This window comes from Hermetia illucens, chromosome 2 (genome assembly GCF_905115235.1).
Source record: "Hermetia illucens chromosome 2, iHerIll2.2.curated.20191125, whole genome shotgun sequence".
NCBI classification, from domain to species: Eukaryota; Metazoa; Arthropoda; class Insecta; order Diptera; family Stratiomyidae; genus Hermetia; species Hermetia illucens.
Window position 1 is genome coordinate 83,488,403 of NC_051850.1, and position 17,866 is coordinate 83,506,268.

At 40.5% G+C, this 17,866-nt stretch overlaps 1 protein-coding gene and 1 long non-coding RNA gene across 6 annotated transcripts in view; both read right to left on the reverse strand.

The window, feature by feature from the left end:
* The window catches only part of LOC119649858 (calcium uniporter protein, mitochondrial), a 629,226-nt gene that overhangs the window by 122,104 nt on the left and 489,256 nt on the right, over nt 1-17,866 (reverse strand). The gene's annotated exons all lie outside the window — the stretch shown is intronic.
* LOC119649860 overlaps nt 5,461-17,866 on the reverse strand; it is a 112,806-nt gene continuing 100,400 nt past the window's right edge. The window contains exon 3 of the long non-coding RNA XR_005249207.1: nt 5,461-5,720. This is a non-coding gene — a long non-coding RNA (uncharacterized LOC119649860). The remainder of the gene's footprint in view (nt 5,721-17,866) is intronic.

Sequence of the window (17,866 nt, forward strand, 5' to 3'; positions counted from 1 at the left end):
TCCATTCTGTTGAACACGTATCCCCATTCCTCTGTGAGGGGGCATACTTTTTAATAAGCGAGGCAAAAAATTTAAAAGTAAACACTAATTTCAATTACAGTAGCACAGTCGACTTTTTTTCTTACATAGTTCAAAACCCTAAAATGTTGAAAATATACTGTCAAAATCAGATTGAAATTCGGAATATTTCTAAGGTTATAGCACAAAGAATGAAGTGCGCCGCAGTAGGTATAGAAATGAGCAACTAGCCGGCATCAGCTGCTCCAACCATTTCTTATATATATTACCCTTGATCCTTTATTTTTATAGTCGGTTGACTCGTGTCTACAAATTATGTAAAAATATATGCTGTTAGAAAATAGGAATTTGACACAGTGTACGAAGAAGAATTTTGGGACATCTTATTAGTAAACGTTGCTTTGAGCAATCCATTGTCAAAAAACGCGGTCTACTCAAAACCAAATTTTCAGTCTCTTTTATAAAAATAACTTTCTTTAAGGTTTCATGTAAAACAAAACGTTATTAGAAGGTTTACTGCCTCTGGGGTCTGTCTCTCTGTCACACGTACTTTTCTCGGGAACGGTTACTTCTATTGACATGAAATTTGGTGAAAAAGTGAGAAATATAAACCCCCGCGCATGCAATTAATAACATCGTTCTACAATGAGTTTAGGGGAATCGCTACATATGCTAAGGGGGCGTCTAAAATTTTTATCATCCTATAAAGTCATGTGGGGTGAAAAATGGAATATTTCCATTAGTATCGTTCTAAGCTGGCCTCAATTCTGACATTTTATGCAAAAGAGGGAAGTGTGGGGGCTGGGAAGTGGTTATTTTTTTCACGGATCCAATCTCGGAAGCTACTCAACCAAAAAACCTGAAAAAATCAAGAAGCTGCTACTATAGGGTGTCTTAATTAATGTAATATAATTGACTGCAAACCGAATCGAATCTTTTGCACGAATTTCTGCAATCTAAGACTTTGAATGTCAGTATCACACCAAAGTAAATAGTCTAACATAAAATATGCACTTTCATACCTGAAGCAGTTTCTAGTTTTCGACTTATTTCGACATATTTAGCAAAAAAACATGTCGGAAACCGGAAGCTGGAAACTTCAGGTATGAGAGGTAAGGAACGTATGTCCGACTATTTATCTCAGTCTGATATGATACCTTATGTCTTAAATTATTGCAATCTAAGGATAAACGGAGTATATCTTCCCAGTGACTGCACAATAATGTTCATTAATTTATGGAGAGAGAGGGTGACTTTGATGTAAGATGTAGCTCGATCGCAACGCGAGCACTTGGTGAATGTTTGGACAGATCAACCTGGCAACTCTCCCAACTTGAATATTATCGAGAATGTCTTGTAAAACTTGAAAGAGAGTGTCTTTACGGAGCCGAGACTCAAAAATAGACAGCAGTTGATTGAATGAATGCAAGATAAGTAGGGCACAATTTCCTGATCTGAAAAACTGAGGACAGAACAATTCTTATTAATTGCATTTCATAATTTCATAATTTAATACGCCAGCCACAATTATATTTAACTTACATTTTGAACTTGACTTCTTTATTGTAGAAATCTTTACTAAACATTTATCTAAACGAGTGATAAAATAAGTCCCTTAAAACCATGAAGTACATGATCAGAAATTTGTCATACCTCCTATCAAAAATTTCTGCTGATTTCAATTAAATTGTGCCGAATTATCCTTCAATTTTTTCACTAATTCTTCTTTTCATGAGAGTAAAGCGTATAAATCGAAGTAGAGGAACTCTTTCAGAATATTTCAATTATTCATTCTAAAAGATGCTCAAGTTAATTCCCATGAATAATTCATGGCAATTATAGAATTTCCATTTTGCATGCAAGGTCCATCACTTGAATCCCTGTTGTAGATGAGTTAGTGCACTTACGATCTGTAATCTCGTGAGTCAATTCATCTGATACGTCAGTGAGAGAGTTTACCCGAGCGAAAAAACAAGTCACACTCCACTTTGCGAGGCTATTAAAAGAAATCATAGGAAAATGGTAGTAGGTGAGTGGAGATGTGGAGCAGTGCGAAACGTCGTGGAATATTGCACTTTAATGAATGCAACCAAGTTTCTTTGAAGAAGACTTGAACGCAGACTGGGAAAAACAGAGAGAAATTTTTTGTATATTACACCCATAACTGGCATTGCAAAGCTTAACTCCTAAAATTTAATTAGATAAACTGAATCCTATTTATTACTTTCAAATATACCAACAGAATAAGTAAGAAAACATCAAACTATAATACAATAATTTGTTTCCTCTGGAAACAATTATCTCCTGGCTATAAATAATCACAAATTCATCATATAGACTAGTGCGGATTATCATCAGGTTCAGCCGATGCTACTTACAGTCTCATTGCTGCAACATTAACACATACATTTCAAGCTTTGCAATTTCATCAAGCATTGATTACATTAAGCATAAATTAATGAAGAGTGGAGCTCGGTGGCAAGTTTATAGCCGAGGCTACCAGAAATCGATAACTTACCCTCCGAGTGTAACAAGCGGAAGATAAATGGTAGGAGGGTTTATGGAGTAATTTCCAGCCATTACTAATTCACCGTTGCATATGTAAGCATAAATCCTTTTAGGCATGAAGCCTTTTTCTAGTCGATTTAGACAGATTATAAAGTAAAAGGATATGTAATGCGTACAAATGATAATATTTTTAACAACTTTATGATTTCGGCTCCATAACAAATGATTTTGGTGTCAATTGTTGCTGCTAAGCAAGTTAATCGATACCCTGTGCTAATGAAGGGCGTTGCAAGAGACGCATTGGACAGGGATCAGTTTCCTGGAAAACATTATACGAGGGAGTCCAGCAATTAGGTATACTGGGGCTCTTACGGTCGTAAGCAAAGCTATTTCAATATGTTGGTAAGACTGCCATGTAGTCTGACTTCTCTCATTCAAAATGCAATAAATTCGATGATAGTATGTTGAAAATCGCTGACACAGGATCATCTCTTGCGATTGCGATCCAATTTCCCGGAAGTGTGAAATCCGCATCGTCATCGGCTACCTCGTTCCTCGCCTTTTCAACCAAAAAAGTCGCGCAATCCGTGTTTTGGATCATAAGGTCATAATTTTAATTGAATTTCTAGTAAAGGATGAACTTTCGATGTACGTTTTTCTTTTCGTAGATAACTACAAATTCAAAATATTCCTTGATATATTTCCAAACTGAATTGAATAAATGAACATTTAATTACCGCATACTCATGTATACATATACAAACACGGATATAATAATAATAATAATCGTTGGCTGAACAATCCATATTGGATCAGGGTCTTGAAGTGTGTTAGAGCACTTCATTCGAGACCGTGTAGAGGACAAGGCTATCGTACGGAAGGTCGTGGTTCAAATCTCACTGGTGGCAGTGGGATTTGTATCGTGATTTGACGTCGGATACCAGTCGACTCAGCTGCGAATGAGTACCTGAGTCAAATCAGGGTAATAATCTCGGGCGAGCGCAATGCTGACCACATCGCCTCCTACAGTGTACTGTAGTGTACCGTTATGGTCTTGAATGAAGTGCTCTAACACACTTCAAGGCCCTGATCCAATATGGATTGTTGCGCCAACGATTATTATTATTATTTGTAGTCGTTTGCCGTCTACTAATCCACGCGCTCGGAGAAGGTTGCCTAGTGTTTTAGTGAAAACTATTATTCTTTCTAAGTTTGCAAGGTAAAAGCAAGTATACGCCTCATCAACGTTCACATTCAGGAGGCTGCATAGGCCCATTGTAATAACTTTCAGAATGTGTGCTGCACTTGGTGACTAACTGAACCTAGTTACTTGTCCAAACATTTTGTGCGGCTTGATTTTTGTTGGTGGATCCAAGATGTTTTTACATTAGAACTTAGCAGCTTCTTATAACTTCTAATATAATATTTTATCTGATATCTAGGGAACTCAAGATTCTTATTGCTAATGCAAGTGGAGACGAGCAAGATGCACTTGGATTTCGGTACCGTGGAGAATCGCGGCAAGTGAAGAGTAGCGTGCATCGTGATAAAAGGGAATTCGTTATTACATTGGGCAGGGACTTGCAAGCGGTCGTGAGTCTTTCGATGGTTCTACGAGGGACGTTAACAGTAAACCCCTAATCGGCGGCGTCGAGCAGCTTAATAGGTGGACGGAGCATTTTACCATAGTTGTTAACCGTATAGCAACTGGTGAAGTTCTCATTTTTGTAGATGAAACGGTTGGTCATCGAAACATGTGTGTGGGATTAGTCAGCCAAACAGAAGGGATCTTTCTCAATGATTGAAAGGTCGTCAAGATTCCGAACAAAGGTGTCCGTCTTGAGAACGACAATTAGATGGGTATTTACGTGCTCCCTGCCATAACGAAGATTGTAGTTTAAATTATCCTAGAAAGCATTAAAGAACAGCTTGACACACACAAGGCTGGATTGCGTTCCTCCTTTCCTCCTCCCTGCGTCGATCACATCAACACTCTGCAAATCATTTTGGAGTGGTGTACGATGTTCAGATCTCCGCTTCAGTAAGGCTTTCGAGAGCATCAATAGGAAGTGTGTCTGGAGCACATACACAGGGGTAGCGAACATTTTACGTCGAGGTAAAATTTTTGAGGAATATGAAGTTCAGGGCAGTTTAGCAAGATTGCATTCTGTCGTCGATATGATTTCTTCCGATTATTGGTGACGTTCTTCATGCAGCCTTCACCGGATGACATTGAGGGTTTCAATGGACCATGACATATTCGCACAAACGCAGACCTTGGTCAGATCGGATTTGGAAAGAGAGGGAAGTAGAATCGACCCTGTTTTAGCGGACAAAACACCGAGTTTGTCGATTAATTTGTCTATCTTACTAGGGTTGTATCTGCCAACACGGTGGCATCCAGGTTGATGTCATTCGACGCATTTACAGTGCTACACAGTCCTTGGCTATCTACCAACATCAAGTTGAGGTTGTTCCGCGCCAATGTTGTTGTTACTCAAATGCTCCAAGCGTTCGTTACCACCGGTCTTCGTAGTGTCATCAGGGTAACCTCGGCTGAGAGCAATGAGCTGATTCGACATTCGAGAGAGAACTTTTGGGAATAATTGCATTTTGGATGTAACCATAGGATTTGGTAAAAACCAGACGATAGACAATTTCGGGTCATACATTTTTAAAGCTTAATTAATTTTTTTATCTTATATAAAAATAGTCACTTCCAGCAATTACGAATTATTCGATTGTCTGTTAAATAATTTGCTCCTACTCTTACACTAAAATCTTGGTCGGAGGCGGAGAATCAAACAATGATTAAGTTCAAAAGCTAGTCTACATCTGCAGCCCATCATTTTATCTGGAGCATTCTCATACGATTTGCGTCTAACTCTATAAATTTGTAGTCAGCATCTCACAATGTTGGCTAGGATCATTTTTATTACATTTTTCCTGTTATTTCCTTAGTCTAAACTTAGAGCATTGCCAACCGTCACAACATATATGCAGATGTAATTTGCTAGAAATAATAAGCTGCGTAAAAAGTCGGTAACACAAATTGCAAGCCACATTAAAAATTCCATTTAATAACATTTGGACCTGTAATTACTACAACAAACTGATACCCATATAATATGCAGTTCACAGCAATTCGGGAAAGCAATCAAGTAACAAGTACATTTCAAACGTTCCAAAAATACCTGTAAAAGAAAAGAAATAAAATTAGTCATGATACAATTTAAAGTACATAATGATAAATGCTATAAATTCATTGCGGTAAATCAGAAGAATTAGATGCTTATCAAGTTGGAAGGTGTGTAAGGTGCAGGGGATCCAAGCAAAATTGGCAAAGGTTGAATTTCCAACCCCATTCCCGGAGGGGGTGAGTAGTTTATAAACGGGAACGGGGGAGGTCGCTCCACCTCAACTTGGCTAAAAACTTGTGACAATCAGCGCCCCTTAAGAAGTTATGGCTCCTCGAAATAGGTTTTTTTATTTCATCATGGTAAAGTTCAAATTTTCAACCCTACTCCGTGCGGAGGAGACAATGAGGAGGTATTGGAGAAGGTAGGAGAAGCTCATTCACTTTAATTCTGTTAAACAATTACGGTGATCATCCCCATTTAAAAAGCTATGGCGCTCCGAAGTGGTGTTATTTTCATGCCATAATTGTTGGGTTTAACTTTGAACCCAATCTCCGCAGGAAAAAGAGGGTATGGAAAGTGGTCCTCTCTCAAAGACGTGCAGTCCTCCCTTCTTTAAAAAGTTATGGCGCTTCAAATGAGAGAAATTTTGTTATCATCATAGTAAAGTTTGATTTGCCAACTCCAGCGATAAAGAGGTTATGCAGGGAGAAGAAGGTCTCCTATTTCTAATACCGTTGAAGAATTGTGGCGGCTAACCGACTGCTAGCGGGGATAAAAAGGAGGAAACTTTTCCTGTCCCCTCCCAGGGTGGGGTTGAAAATTCCACCTTTATCGGAAAATGAATACTATACATTTTTACGGGGACGTCACGGGCTGATATTTTGGTTTTTTTCAAACAGTTTATTTTTTGAGAAAGGGTTTTAGATGAAATTTGGAATATATATTGTCATAATGTTAAAGTTTATAAAAAAAGGATTTATGAAATTTTCGACGTTGATTTTTGTTTGCTACAATTTTTTTAATATAATGTTAAAAATTTACAGGGTGGGTGATTTCGGCTCACTGAGACGTCAAAAAAAAACAAAAAATGGGACTTTAATCAACATAAATTTCTCCATAGATTGAACCACAATAAAAAAAAATCACCAAAAAATAACAAAATTTTCGGTCTTTGCCGTCAAAAAACCTGATGTAAATTAAAATATTTAGCACCTATCTCCGTCTCCAATGTTCATTCTATTGCTTTGAATGTGTACAATAACATTTTAAAATTTCAAAGCGAATGGTCGAGAGGTTTTTTTAATCCTCTTTCCCTTTTTGGGTTGTTGTTTGGGGGTTGTTTTGAGAAAAACGCGTTTGAAAATTTATTACAGTATTGACAGTAGTGACTCTTTAGTACACAATCCGAATCATAACCGGTAAAATCAGTTTCATAAGTGTTTTTTCTATTCATACAACATACAACACTTTTAAAATCGAATATGACTTTCATATTCTTACCATATATTTTCAAACGTATTTTCAACGAAAATAAATAATAAACATTTTTTTCACAAATATTGAATCCGTCACGTCCCCTTAACTCAACACTGTGATGAATCTACATGCTTTCTATGTTCATACTATCCACTTTCAAAAGATTGATAATCGTCGTTGGATAAGTTTCATCACTCAATGCCCCACCAAATCATTTACCGAACACCCGGATTACTGAGGAGAATAAAGTGAATCTCGTGGGCGAGCATACGTAATTGAATGAATTTAAAAACAACTGACAAACCTAATGCACACCAATTGAAAGGCCATATCCATTCTCATCGGCTAGCTTCATAGATGGATATTACGCTCATTAAAGTCAAAACGAAATTTACGCAATTCTCATGTTATAAATTTTATGCATATGTGTTTTGTCATCCGCTGTGAGAAATTTTTAAGGCAAGCGGATGAAAGTGCGAGTTTCTCAATTGTCACACGTCTACTCGCGCTTATGATAAACTATTGTATTAACATATTCTTCTAATTGCGCAATCTGACCATCAAAGCTACCATGTAATTAAAATTTCACAGAAAGACGCAAAAAGGTTTAACATCACTTTCTCATATGTTACAAAGTCGGTCATAAGCGAGCGTAAGTACTAACGGCCAAAGTGAAATGGATTGTGGTGTCGTCAAACAAATGTGGTTTCATGCGAAAATTGAAAACCCCAGATACAGTAAGCCACCACTTCCATAGAATGTCTGCATGAAAATAACAAACCTGTGTAGTTTAAGTAATCGAAAAATAGCAGGTATTTGCAAGTTAAAATTGATAATAGCACATGGTATACGTTACATAATAATTATACCGTAGTTGTTATTAAAACGAAAACACCATTCATTATTTCAGGCTATACATGATGCAGCAGATATGGTATTTGGCAAAGATAGATTAACATTTTTAATAAGCCGTTTAGCTTTTGTACCATCATTTGTTCTATAGAACACGCACTCTGCGTATTATTTATTGGATTAAAAGTAGTATTCAATCCAATCCTTTGATTATTAATCGGCTTTATCTAGAATCTTTGATACCCTGGGTATGTTGCAAACTGATTTGTTAAGCGACTCAAAGGATTTTTTTGGCGCTTCTACTGTGAAAGCATTAAATTTCAGCTAATAATTGGTCAACTAAGGTTTGTGTTTTGGGTTGTGATTTTGTGAATGGTGTCCATCAAATATCGACTTTTGGCTTGCAGCTACTGGGTTGGCTTGAAGCTCCTGAGAGTTACGCTCAAGGATATAATGAATCTTTTGACATGCTATTTCTACATTAACGCATAGTGGACCGAATGACCAATTTAGCAGGAAAAAATTCATGGATCTAGGAGAGACAGTTATGTTGATAAGTCATACACTTGGAGAAAACATGTAACAAGTACCCTAAAGCTCATGGCAGCTATGCAAACTTGAATTCAATAATTTAGTATTAGTGAATTATTATCGGATGCGAAAGTTGTGAATTTTTCCATTTAGTCCCGCGCCACCTACTGTCCTTAGTTGTTTTTCTAAAATGTAAGATATGTAAGTGTATATGTAATAAACATGGAATTTCGTGTCTTAAATGCAAAATTCATTTGGATACCGTTTCGTGGTGGTACTTTCGGAAGAACCTAATTTGTCAATCTTCCGTTCTGGTATATATGTAATTACTAAAAATTACCGCAACTATTGCACATATCAAACAAGTCAGTAAACCGGAAGCTAGACGCTTCAGTTATGAAAGATTTTGTGTATTTATTATGTGAATATATTATGTGAAAATTTCCACTTTCAAGTGATATTGACATTCATAGTCTTGAATTTGTAGAGAAGCGACAGTTTTGACCTAGTATAACTTTGTTAGTAACAGTGCGATTTTCACTAAATTTGGCAAGATCTATGCTGTAGCCTGCAGCCTTTTGTGATTCTAGGGTGAACTTAAGGGGGGTTTTCCTGTCAATTACTAAAAAATATAGTAATTTACTATTATTAACTTTATTTGAACAGGCATCGGTATGTAGGGTATTTCGGAGCCTAGGCACCATATAGTGGCGGCCTTCTGATTTTTTTCAGATATTTCGGTTGGGTAGTTTCTGAGAATGGGTTCGTTAAAAAAATGATCAATTTCAACCCCCCGCGCTCCCCACCTTTTCAACAAATGTCAAAACTAACACCGGCTTGGAAAAGTACTAATCGAGACCTTTAATTTGATATCCCACATGACTATATTTGATAAAAAAAAAATGTACACCTCCCTTTTGCATGAATGGGGACCCCCCATACACAAAACCTTAAAAAGGAATCTCTAACAGTTAGTTCAACAACTGAGATCTTCATGTTGGGTAAACAACTTTTCGAATTGTGCAAAAATAGAATGATATGGACTTGATTCTGTTGGATTTGCCCAAACGATTTTCACTGGAAAATGAGCTGAAGTTCACTCTTTCAAAAATGCAGCGTAAATTGGAGAATGTACACAGCTTTGAATAGCTTCTTCACATTTTCGTGTACATGTTGGGATTTGGTCAGTAATTCAGTACGTCCTATAAAGCAATGTTTAATGCTGTCATAAACAAAGAAAAAGTAAAATGACCGAATTTTTTGACAACAGACATATAAGGAAAGTTGGCATTTGCCGTGGAAGATGCCATTAGGAGTTTCCCATATTACCAGAAAACAAGTCGGGAATGCTTCAGGTATGGAAGGTTTTGTGTATTGCTTATACAGTTGAGCCCGGTTAATTTCAAATCGAAGGAATCAATAAAAAATTTCGAATTATCCAAAATTCAAATTACGGAAGAAGCATGTATATACATACGTATTGGATATACTTAGATATTAGATATAAACATTACTCATAATATATAATGTAACTAATGATAATACTTTACATCTCTACTTTATAGTAATTACAATTTTTTAAAATATGAAGATATTTTCGTATCTTTCTTCACCGTTATCGTCCTTTCGCTTACAAAAACTTTAATTTGATTTAAAGCATAAAACGTAAATAATTTAGATTGTCATGAAGTTTGATTAAACCTCTTCACTCTTGTATGCATTCTGCAGCTTCTAAACTTGATGGAAGTGGTTTCTCTTTAGCTATGGTTTCCTCGTCTAAAGACTGATTGTCATTAGGGTTCCTTTGTCTTTTTACATCCTCCTAAATATCCTCATCTGTAAGATCTCCACAGACTCTTTTTCCCACCTTCTACCGCACGAATCACATATGCCTTTTCTAAAATTAGCATTCTATAATTTGATCGCTTTAGAATCAAGAGAAACGCACCTGGTTGCTCCTTATGCAGCGAAAATACTGTTGAATAGGCACCATAGTTCTTTAAGGACGCGGTGCGACTTTCCCTTAACAGAATAATAGGTAATTTTGTAGAATCTATCCCGAAACGTAAAATAGTTTTCGTTCATGCAGAGCCTGGCAAAATTTGCATAGATTCGAAGTTTTCTTTTCTATTCCGGGCCAGCCACTGAATACTTACTATTCGTCGTCCCAAGGGTCTGGCACTCATTGATCAACCACTTGGCGATGTTGTACGTCGACGAATTCAAGTTCGCAAGAATTCTCGCATCTCGTTTCCCTCCTTGTGGATTCCTTCAATGCTCCATCGACCTTTTTGATAGATTCGGGAAGCGGGTTCTTCCGCAATTCGAAGAAGTTGCCACCCTCCAGTTTCCCAAAAATAGCCTGGTCATACTTATCTTTGTCCATAATGACGATGTTGTTCCTCTTGTCCGCCTTGAGAAAATGTAGCGGTTTATCACGAAGTTCGCGTATTGTTTTTCAATCGCGTTTAGAAATTTTTGGTGGCGCGTTATTCCTATGTTACTGCAAAAGTTAATGATTCTAGGGTAAACTTAACGGGGGTTCCCAGGCTATTTCTAAAAAATATAGTTAGAATAAATATAGCAATATACTATTATTAACTTTACTTAAACAGGTATCGGTATGGAGAGTATTTTGAGGCCTGGATACCATGTACGTGGACCATCATATTTTTTTCAGACATCTACATAGGTTGGGTAGTTTTCAAACCTTGAAAGGGAAATTTTTCTGCAATGATTGTTTTCAAGTATGAAAAGGTGAACTGTGAAAAGAGCAAGTGCTGGAACCTTATCATGCCTAACAGAAAACGATTCTTTTCAAATTGCTCCTTAAGGGGGTCATCCCGTGTGAAGGCCGTTTTTAAGGTTTTGTGTGAAACAAAACCTTATTAGAATCGAGACGGTGTCTGTCTGTCCGTCTGTCTGTCTTTTTTTTTTTTTTTTTTTTTGAGGAGGTGGAAATCTTCAAAAGACACTGGCCTGGACACACCAGCGTGTGGGATTTTTACCCACTAAAACCACCCCCGACTCCCTCCCTGCCCCGCGGAACTACCATAAGGTATTACATCACGGGGCGGAGTCAGCTCACTCTAGCTTAATCCCATTTCTTCTATACGCGGCGCACGTGACCGCGTTTTTCTACTTTCCTCTGCCTTTCGCAGTTTATCTTGAATTGATGCGATCATGGAGTTGACCGCATCCCAATTATCTTGATGTGCTAGCATTTTCGGCACCAGATTTTCTGGTACCAGCACCTCTCCTAGAGTCTCCTCTAGGTTCCTCCTTTCTTCCACAAATCTCGGACAGTGGAAGAATACATGCTCTGGGTCCTCTGGGACTCCATCGCAATTTGGACAGTTGGGTGAGGTCTCCAATTTAAACCTGTGAAGGTATTGGAGATATCCTCCATGTCCCGTGAGAAACTGGGTGAGATTATAATTAACCTCACCGTGTCGTCTCTCCAACCACTCCTTGATGGCAGGAATGAGCCTGTGAGTCCACCGACCCTTTCCCGAGCGTTCCCACCGCTCTTGCCATCTATTTATGGATCTCTCCCTCTCAGCCTTCTTCGTCTGCAATAAGGCAGAGATTGGCTTCGCATGGTATATATTCGCCATCTCATCTGCCAAGATGTCAATGGGCATCATTCCAGAGATGACGAATGCTGCATCATCTGAGACAGTCCTGAAGGCAGAGCATACCCTCAGAGCTGCCCTCCTGTAGACTGCATTCAGTTTGCTAGTGTTAACTGACATCCGCAACGCCTCGTTCCAAACTGGGGTCGCATAGAGCATGATTGAGGTCACCACCCTGGCTATAAGCAACCTAGAGGTATGCCGTGGCCCTCCCACGTTCGGCATCATCCTGGCCAGGGCCATACTGGCAGTGGATGATTTATCATAAACATATTGTACGTGTTGCTTATAGCTGAGCTTCCTGTCTATCACCACCCCCAAGTATTTGATGGCCGGCTTGGAAGTGATGATATGATTCCCGACTCTAACACAGGCGTAATTTCTCTTCCGGCGCTTCGTGATGAGGACCGCTTCCGTTTTTTCCTCGGCAAGCGTCAGACCAGAGCTCTCCAACCAGCATTTGACAGCACTGATTGCCTCGCTTGAGTATAACTCAGCATCTTCGAGATGCTTTGCGACAACAACCAGTGCAATGTCGTCAGCGTAACCCACCACTGTGGCTTCCTCCGGAAGGGGAAGATTAAGTACATCGTTGTACATGATGTCCCACAGTAGTGGGCCCAATACGGAGCCCTGCGGGACACCCGCGGAAACGACGTACTCCTGCGGGCCGTCATCAGTGTCGTACCAGAGCCTCCTTTCAGTTAAATAACTATCGACAATTGCGGCGAGGTAGGCGGGAATACCAACCTTCGCTAGGGATTTCCGGATTAGATTCCAATTGGCCGAATTGAATGCATTTTTCACGTCCAGGGTTACTACTACGCAATATTTGCTGGTACTACCCTTTCCGTGGATTGCATCTTCGGCCAAGCCAGTAACCAATTTGATGGCATCAATGGTTGATCTGGCTTTACGGAATCCATACTGCCGATCTGAAAGGCCGCCTTGGCTCTCAACTACTGGGAGTAATCTATTATAGATTACCCGCTCTAGCATTTTCCCCACCGTGTCCAAAAGACATATGGGTCGGTATGAGGATGGTTCACCTGGTGGTTTACCAGGCTTAGGCAGAAGCACCAACTTCTGCCGCTTCCATACCGCTGGAAATATTCCCTCGGACATGCACGCTTCGAACAACTCAGCAAACATGTCCGGCCTGGATTTCACGGCAAGCTTAAGGGCCTTATTCGGTACTCCGTCCAGACCCGGTGCTTTATTGTCTCCTATTCTGCCGCAGATCTCCAGGAGCTCGTCTCTGGTGACTGGCGAGATTGCCGTCACATTCAGAGGTGGTTGGAATGTGTCGGTGTTCTCCTCTTGCTGGGGGAATAACCCCTGGATGATTTTCAACAAGAGGGCGGGGCACGTGATCTGCGGAGACGAACGGCCTCTAAATCGTCCCATCACGATTCCATAAGCCCTCCCCCACGGATTTACGTCCGCTTCAGAGCAGAGCTCCCTAAAGCATTCCCTCTTGCTTCGCTGGATGGCGAGTTTGAGGGTTTTGCGGGCTGCCTTATAGGCGCACTCTTTCTGCCCTTGATCGACTCTACCTACCGCCCTCTGAGCCGCTCTTCTCGCTCGGTGGCAGGCTGATCGAAGGCCGGTCAGTTCATCATTCCACCAGTAGTTTGGTCTTCTACGGGGGAATGCGCACCTCCTAGGCATGGACGCGTCACATGCTTTGGCGATGCATTGAGCCAGATGGACAGCTCTTTCCGTAGAGGCGCCTGCTATATCAGGTTGATCCAACCACACCTCTAAGAAGCTCTGCTCATCCAAAGATTTTGCAGACCAGCCTGAAATCTTTTTCGGTTTCAGGCATGATAGCTCTTTGCCCTGAGGTTCGACACATGTCTCAAAGAAAACTGCCTGGTGATCGCTGTGGGTGTAGCGTTCGCTGACACACCAGGACATACCACGCGCCAGCGAAGGGCTGACAAAGGTCAGGTCTACAACCGAGCCTGATCCCCCTTTCTGAAAGGTGTTTACAGCACCTTCGTTAGCCAAAACTATGTCCATCTGCGCAAAAGCTTCTAATAAACTGCGCCCCCTAGCATTTGATTCCCTACTACCCCACTCTAGGGCCCAAGCATTGAAATCACCAGCAATCACCTTTGGACTTCGTCCCTTCGCGTCGAGAACAAGATTATCAAGCATTTGCTCGAATTCAAACAGTGTCAAACTTGGCGGGGCGTAGCAGCTGTATACATATACACCACTTATTTTCGCCCACACGAAGCCACTGCCTGCCTGACTTGCAGTACATTGTATGGCCTGTCGACCACAAGCCCATATCGCCGCTCCACCAGTCGAATCTTTGACCCATATGCCACCGTGACGGTGTCTATACGGTTCGCTTATGATGGCGATTTCCGTCTCAGATTCGAACGTGGCCTGCTCAAGTAAATCCTGAGCGACCCTGTAATGATTCAGGTTTATTTGAATAAACCTCATTTTCTCATTGCAGTGAGCGCCTTCCTAAATTCTGGACATTTACCACTCCCGGCAATATGCCGGTTATCCTGTCCCTCTTTTACTTCGCACAATAGGCACTTGGGGTCCCTATTGCACTCTCTGGCAATATGGCCTTTCTCCCCACACCTTCTGCATCGACCGGATCGATCAATGCTGCTGGTGCATGCCTTCGCGAAGTGTCCAAACATGAGGCATTTAAAGCACCTCTTCAGTGAAATTTGTTCCCTTAAATGGCAGACAACCCATCCAATCCGAACCCTTCCGGCAGCCAATAACATCTGTGCTGCCTCCGCTGGTACTCGTATTGTGGCTGTTTGAGTACCACCATAGGCTTTTCGTAAGCCCACAATAGACTCCTCGGTGAGTTCTTTGAACTTGAATTGCTCCTTCAGAGCAATACAAATTTCTTCTTTCGATGTTACGTCATCGAGATCCTTACATTGAAGGTAGATCTCATGTTTTTGGGAACGCACTGCGGCATTCTCTCCAAGTGATTTTTTCACTTGAGTGCGAAAGTCATCAGTTTTGCCCACGCTGGATCTTTTCAGCTCGAACATGAGATCCCCTTTCTGGGTTCTTCGGATTCGGTTTACATTTCCGCTCAGATCTTTTAAGTCGGGATCCGCTTTGACCTTTTTGAGTATCTCCGCGTAGGACAGATTACCCTTACTGGAGATAACAATTACATCTGGACGAGTTCGCACTTTTGCCTTTCGTTCCGCTTTTTTGTTGGTAACTTTAGTCCATCCATCGTTTTCGCTGGTCTTAGACTTCGCAACGCTGGTCGAGTTTCCTAGATTCGCTGTACGGTTTCCTCCTTCTGATCTGTTGGTGTTGGTTTTCCGGATGTCCTGTCCGCCTTTTTTTCTCTTAGGCGCCTGCTGATTACTTAAAGGATCCCCCTCTTTTTCACGTACTCGCTTATTTCGCTGGGATTCGATGGTAGTACGGTTAGGCGTCACTTGGGTCGCTTGTGATACTGTTGGCACAGCGGGGTTCGGCGTGTTCTTATTATTCTTTTCCTCCATCTGTGATCTATTATAGAGAACTCTAATAGCCCTCACCATATTCTTTATGGCTTGGTGCACGTTGTGCTTGTCCTTGATAAACTCGGACAGCTCAACTATTTTTGCCCCAAGCTGGGTGAAGGGCAATTCCTCCGGATCGGGACTCTGCTCCCTATAAGTCCCGGCAGGGTTACTCCTTTTACATGGTCCTTCATTTTCGGCCTGTACTTTATCCTTCATCGTCTTTGGCATTGGTGGAGATCTCAAAGTTGATGAGCTTCTTTTGAATGGATCTCTTCCTTGTTCCTGGAGCACCTCCTGCTGTCGAGCATCTTGAACATGTGCGGTGGGTGTTGTCACGGTTTTTGTTGTCCAAAAAGCTGCTTTTAGTTCATCTTTGTTTGGTCTTGTTATTGGTGTTATCGGTAAAGTCGTACTTCGCTTGAATACTTCCTTCTCCAGATCCAAATCACTTGTAGCATTATATGCCAAGGTGGCCAAGTTGTCCACCACCGAGGCACTGCGGTCGAGGGATATCGACGACCGGGAGCCCGCTTGCTCACTCCCAAAAGCCGCCGGTACTGGGGTTCCGAGCCCCTGCACCGTAAGTTTCCTCCTTCTCTCGTCTTCCATGGTGGTTTTATGTTCTGGGTATCCTTCCCATAGCCATTTTGGTCCGCGCACCAGAGATGAGCAAACACTAGCCCATGCACTATCAAAAAAGAAAAGTGCATGAACACATATTTCACATCAATAGGTATGCCCCTATCCGCCAGCTGGGGTCGCGCCTGATGGGAGATCTGGCCACTCCTCACAGGTCCGTCTGTCTGTCTGTCTGTCTGTCTGTCTCTCTGTCTGTCTGTCTGTCTGTCTGTCACACCCGATTTATTCGCAAACGACTAGACCGATTGTCACGAAAATTGGTGAGAGTATGTAATCTGGTGATCCCTTTACATGCAGTAAGTGGCGCCATCTTGTGTTAAGTTTAAGGGGGGCTCCCCATACATGTGAATGGAGGGTGCAAATTTTTTTTTCACAGAATGTAGCCATGTGGGGTATCAAATGAAAGGTCTCAATTAGTACTTTTCGAACCTGGTTCAATATTTGATATTAGATGAAACATAGGGGAGTGAGGGTTCAAAATATGACCCCCAAAAAGTGTAACAGGTCTCGTTCTCAGAACCTATCTAACCGAAAAATCTGAAAAAAATCACAGTGGTGCATCTCTACGAAATCTAGGCCTCAAAATATATCCGGTTGCGATATCTGCACAAATAAAGTTAATAATAGTATATTTCCACATTTTAGAAATTTACCCGGCACCCCCCTTATGTTCATCCTAGAAGTACAAAATTTGGCATGCGTGTAATGAAGAACATAATGCACAGTTTGGTCAAGTTTGAAGAAAATGCAACAATTATTAACAAAGTTATCGGGGGTGAAACTTTACCATTTTTTGTGAATTTCGTGCACTCTACAACCTGCATCATCATCACATATCAATTCGTCAATATCACAACGAAATGAGTTCTTACGAATTGGGTTGCAGACAATTATTTTGTTTTAGTTTTTTAGTTATTTGTCAACCAGACATGTGTGTATGTAGGTATATAATAGATGCGTGCTAATGAACTTTGCGGGTAGTGCCTAATTCAAATAGATATAAGAAGTTAATCGGAAATATGGGTACGATCAATTTATATACGTGTATATATGTGTACAGTATTCGGTAATAGGCAGTTTGTTTGTTTAGGGTGAGCGTGATATGTATGGCTGTAATATGTACGTATGTCTCGTAGTTTGGAAAAATATGAAGGATTATGTTGGATTTGTAGCTATATACGGACAGAAAAATGTGCGTTGAAGTTTCTCACATAAGATGAACACAAAACCTTTATACCCGAAGCGCGAGCTTCCGGTATTCCGACTTGTTTTGCCTTTTTTTGAAAAATTATTTTGAAGAACGTGAAACGTGATTTTTTCACCATATGTTTATTGATATCTCTAGCATATGTGATATTTCAGCTTGATTTCGTAGCTAATTTTTGGAATAGGTGTTCATTTATGCACCCATCTCCAAAAATAGATGTTTTTGTGCTGCCACGCTGGAGGGCGCTGTGTTCAACTGAGGGAAAAAAACTAGGATAATTAGAAAATATTAAAAGGTAAATTTTTGTTGGGCTTCTAAACTTAATTTTTTGGATTTTGGTGTTTTTTA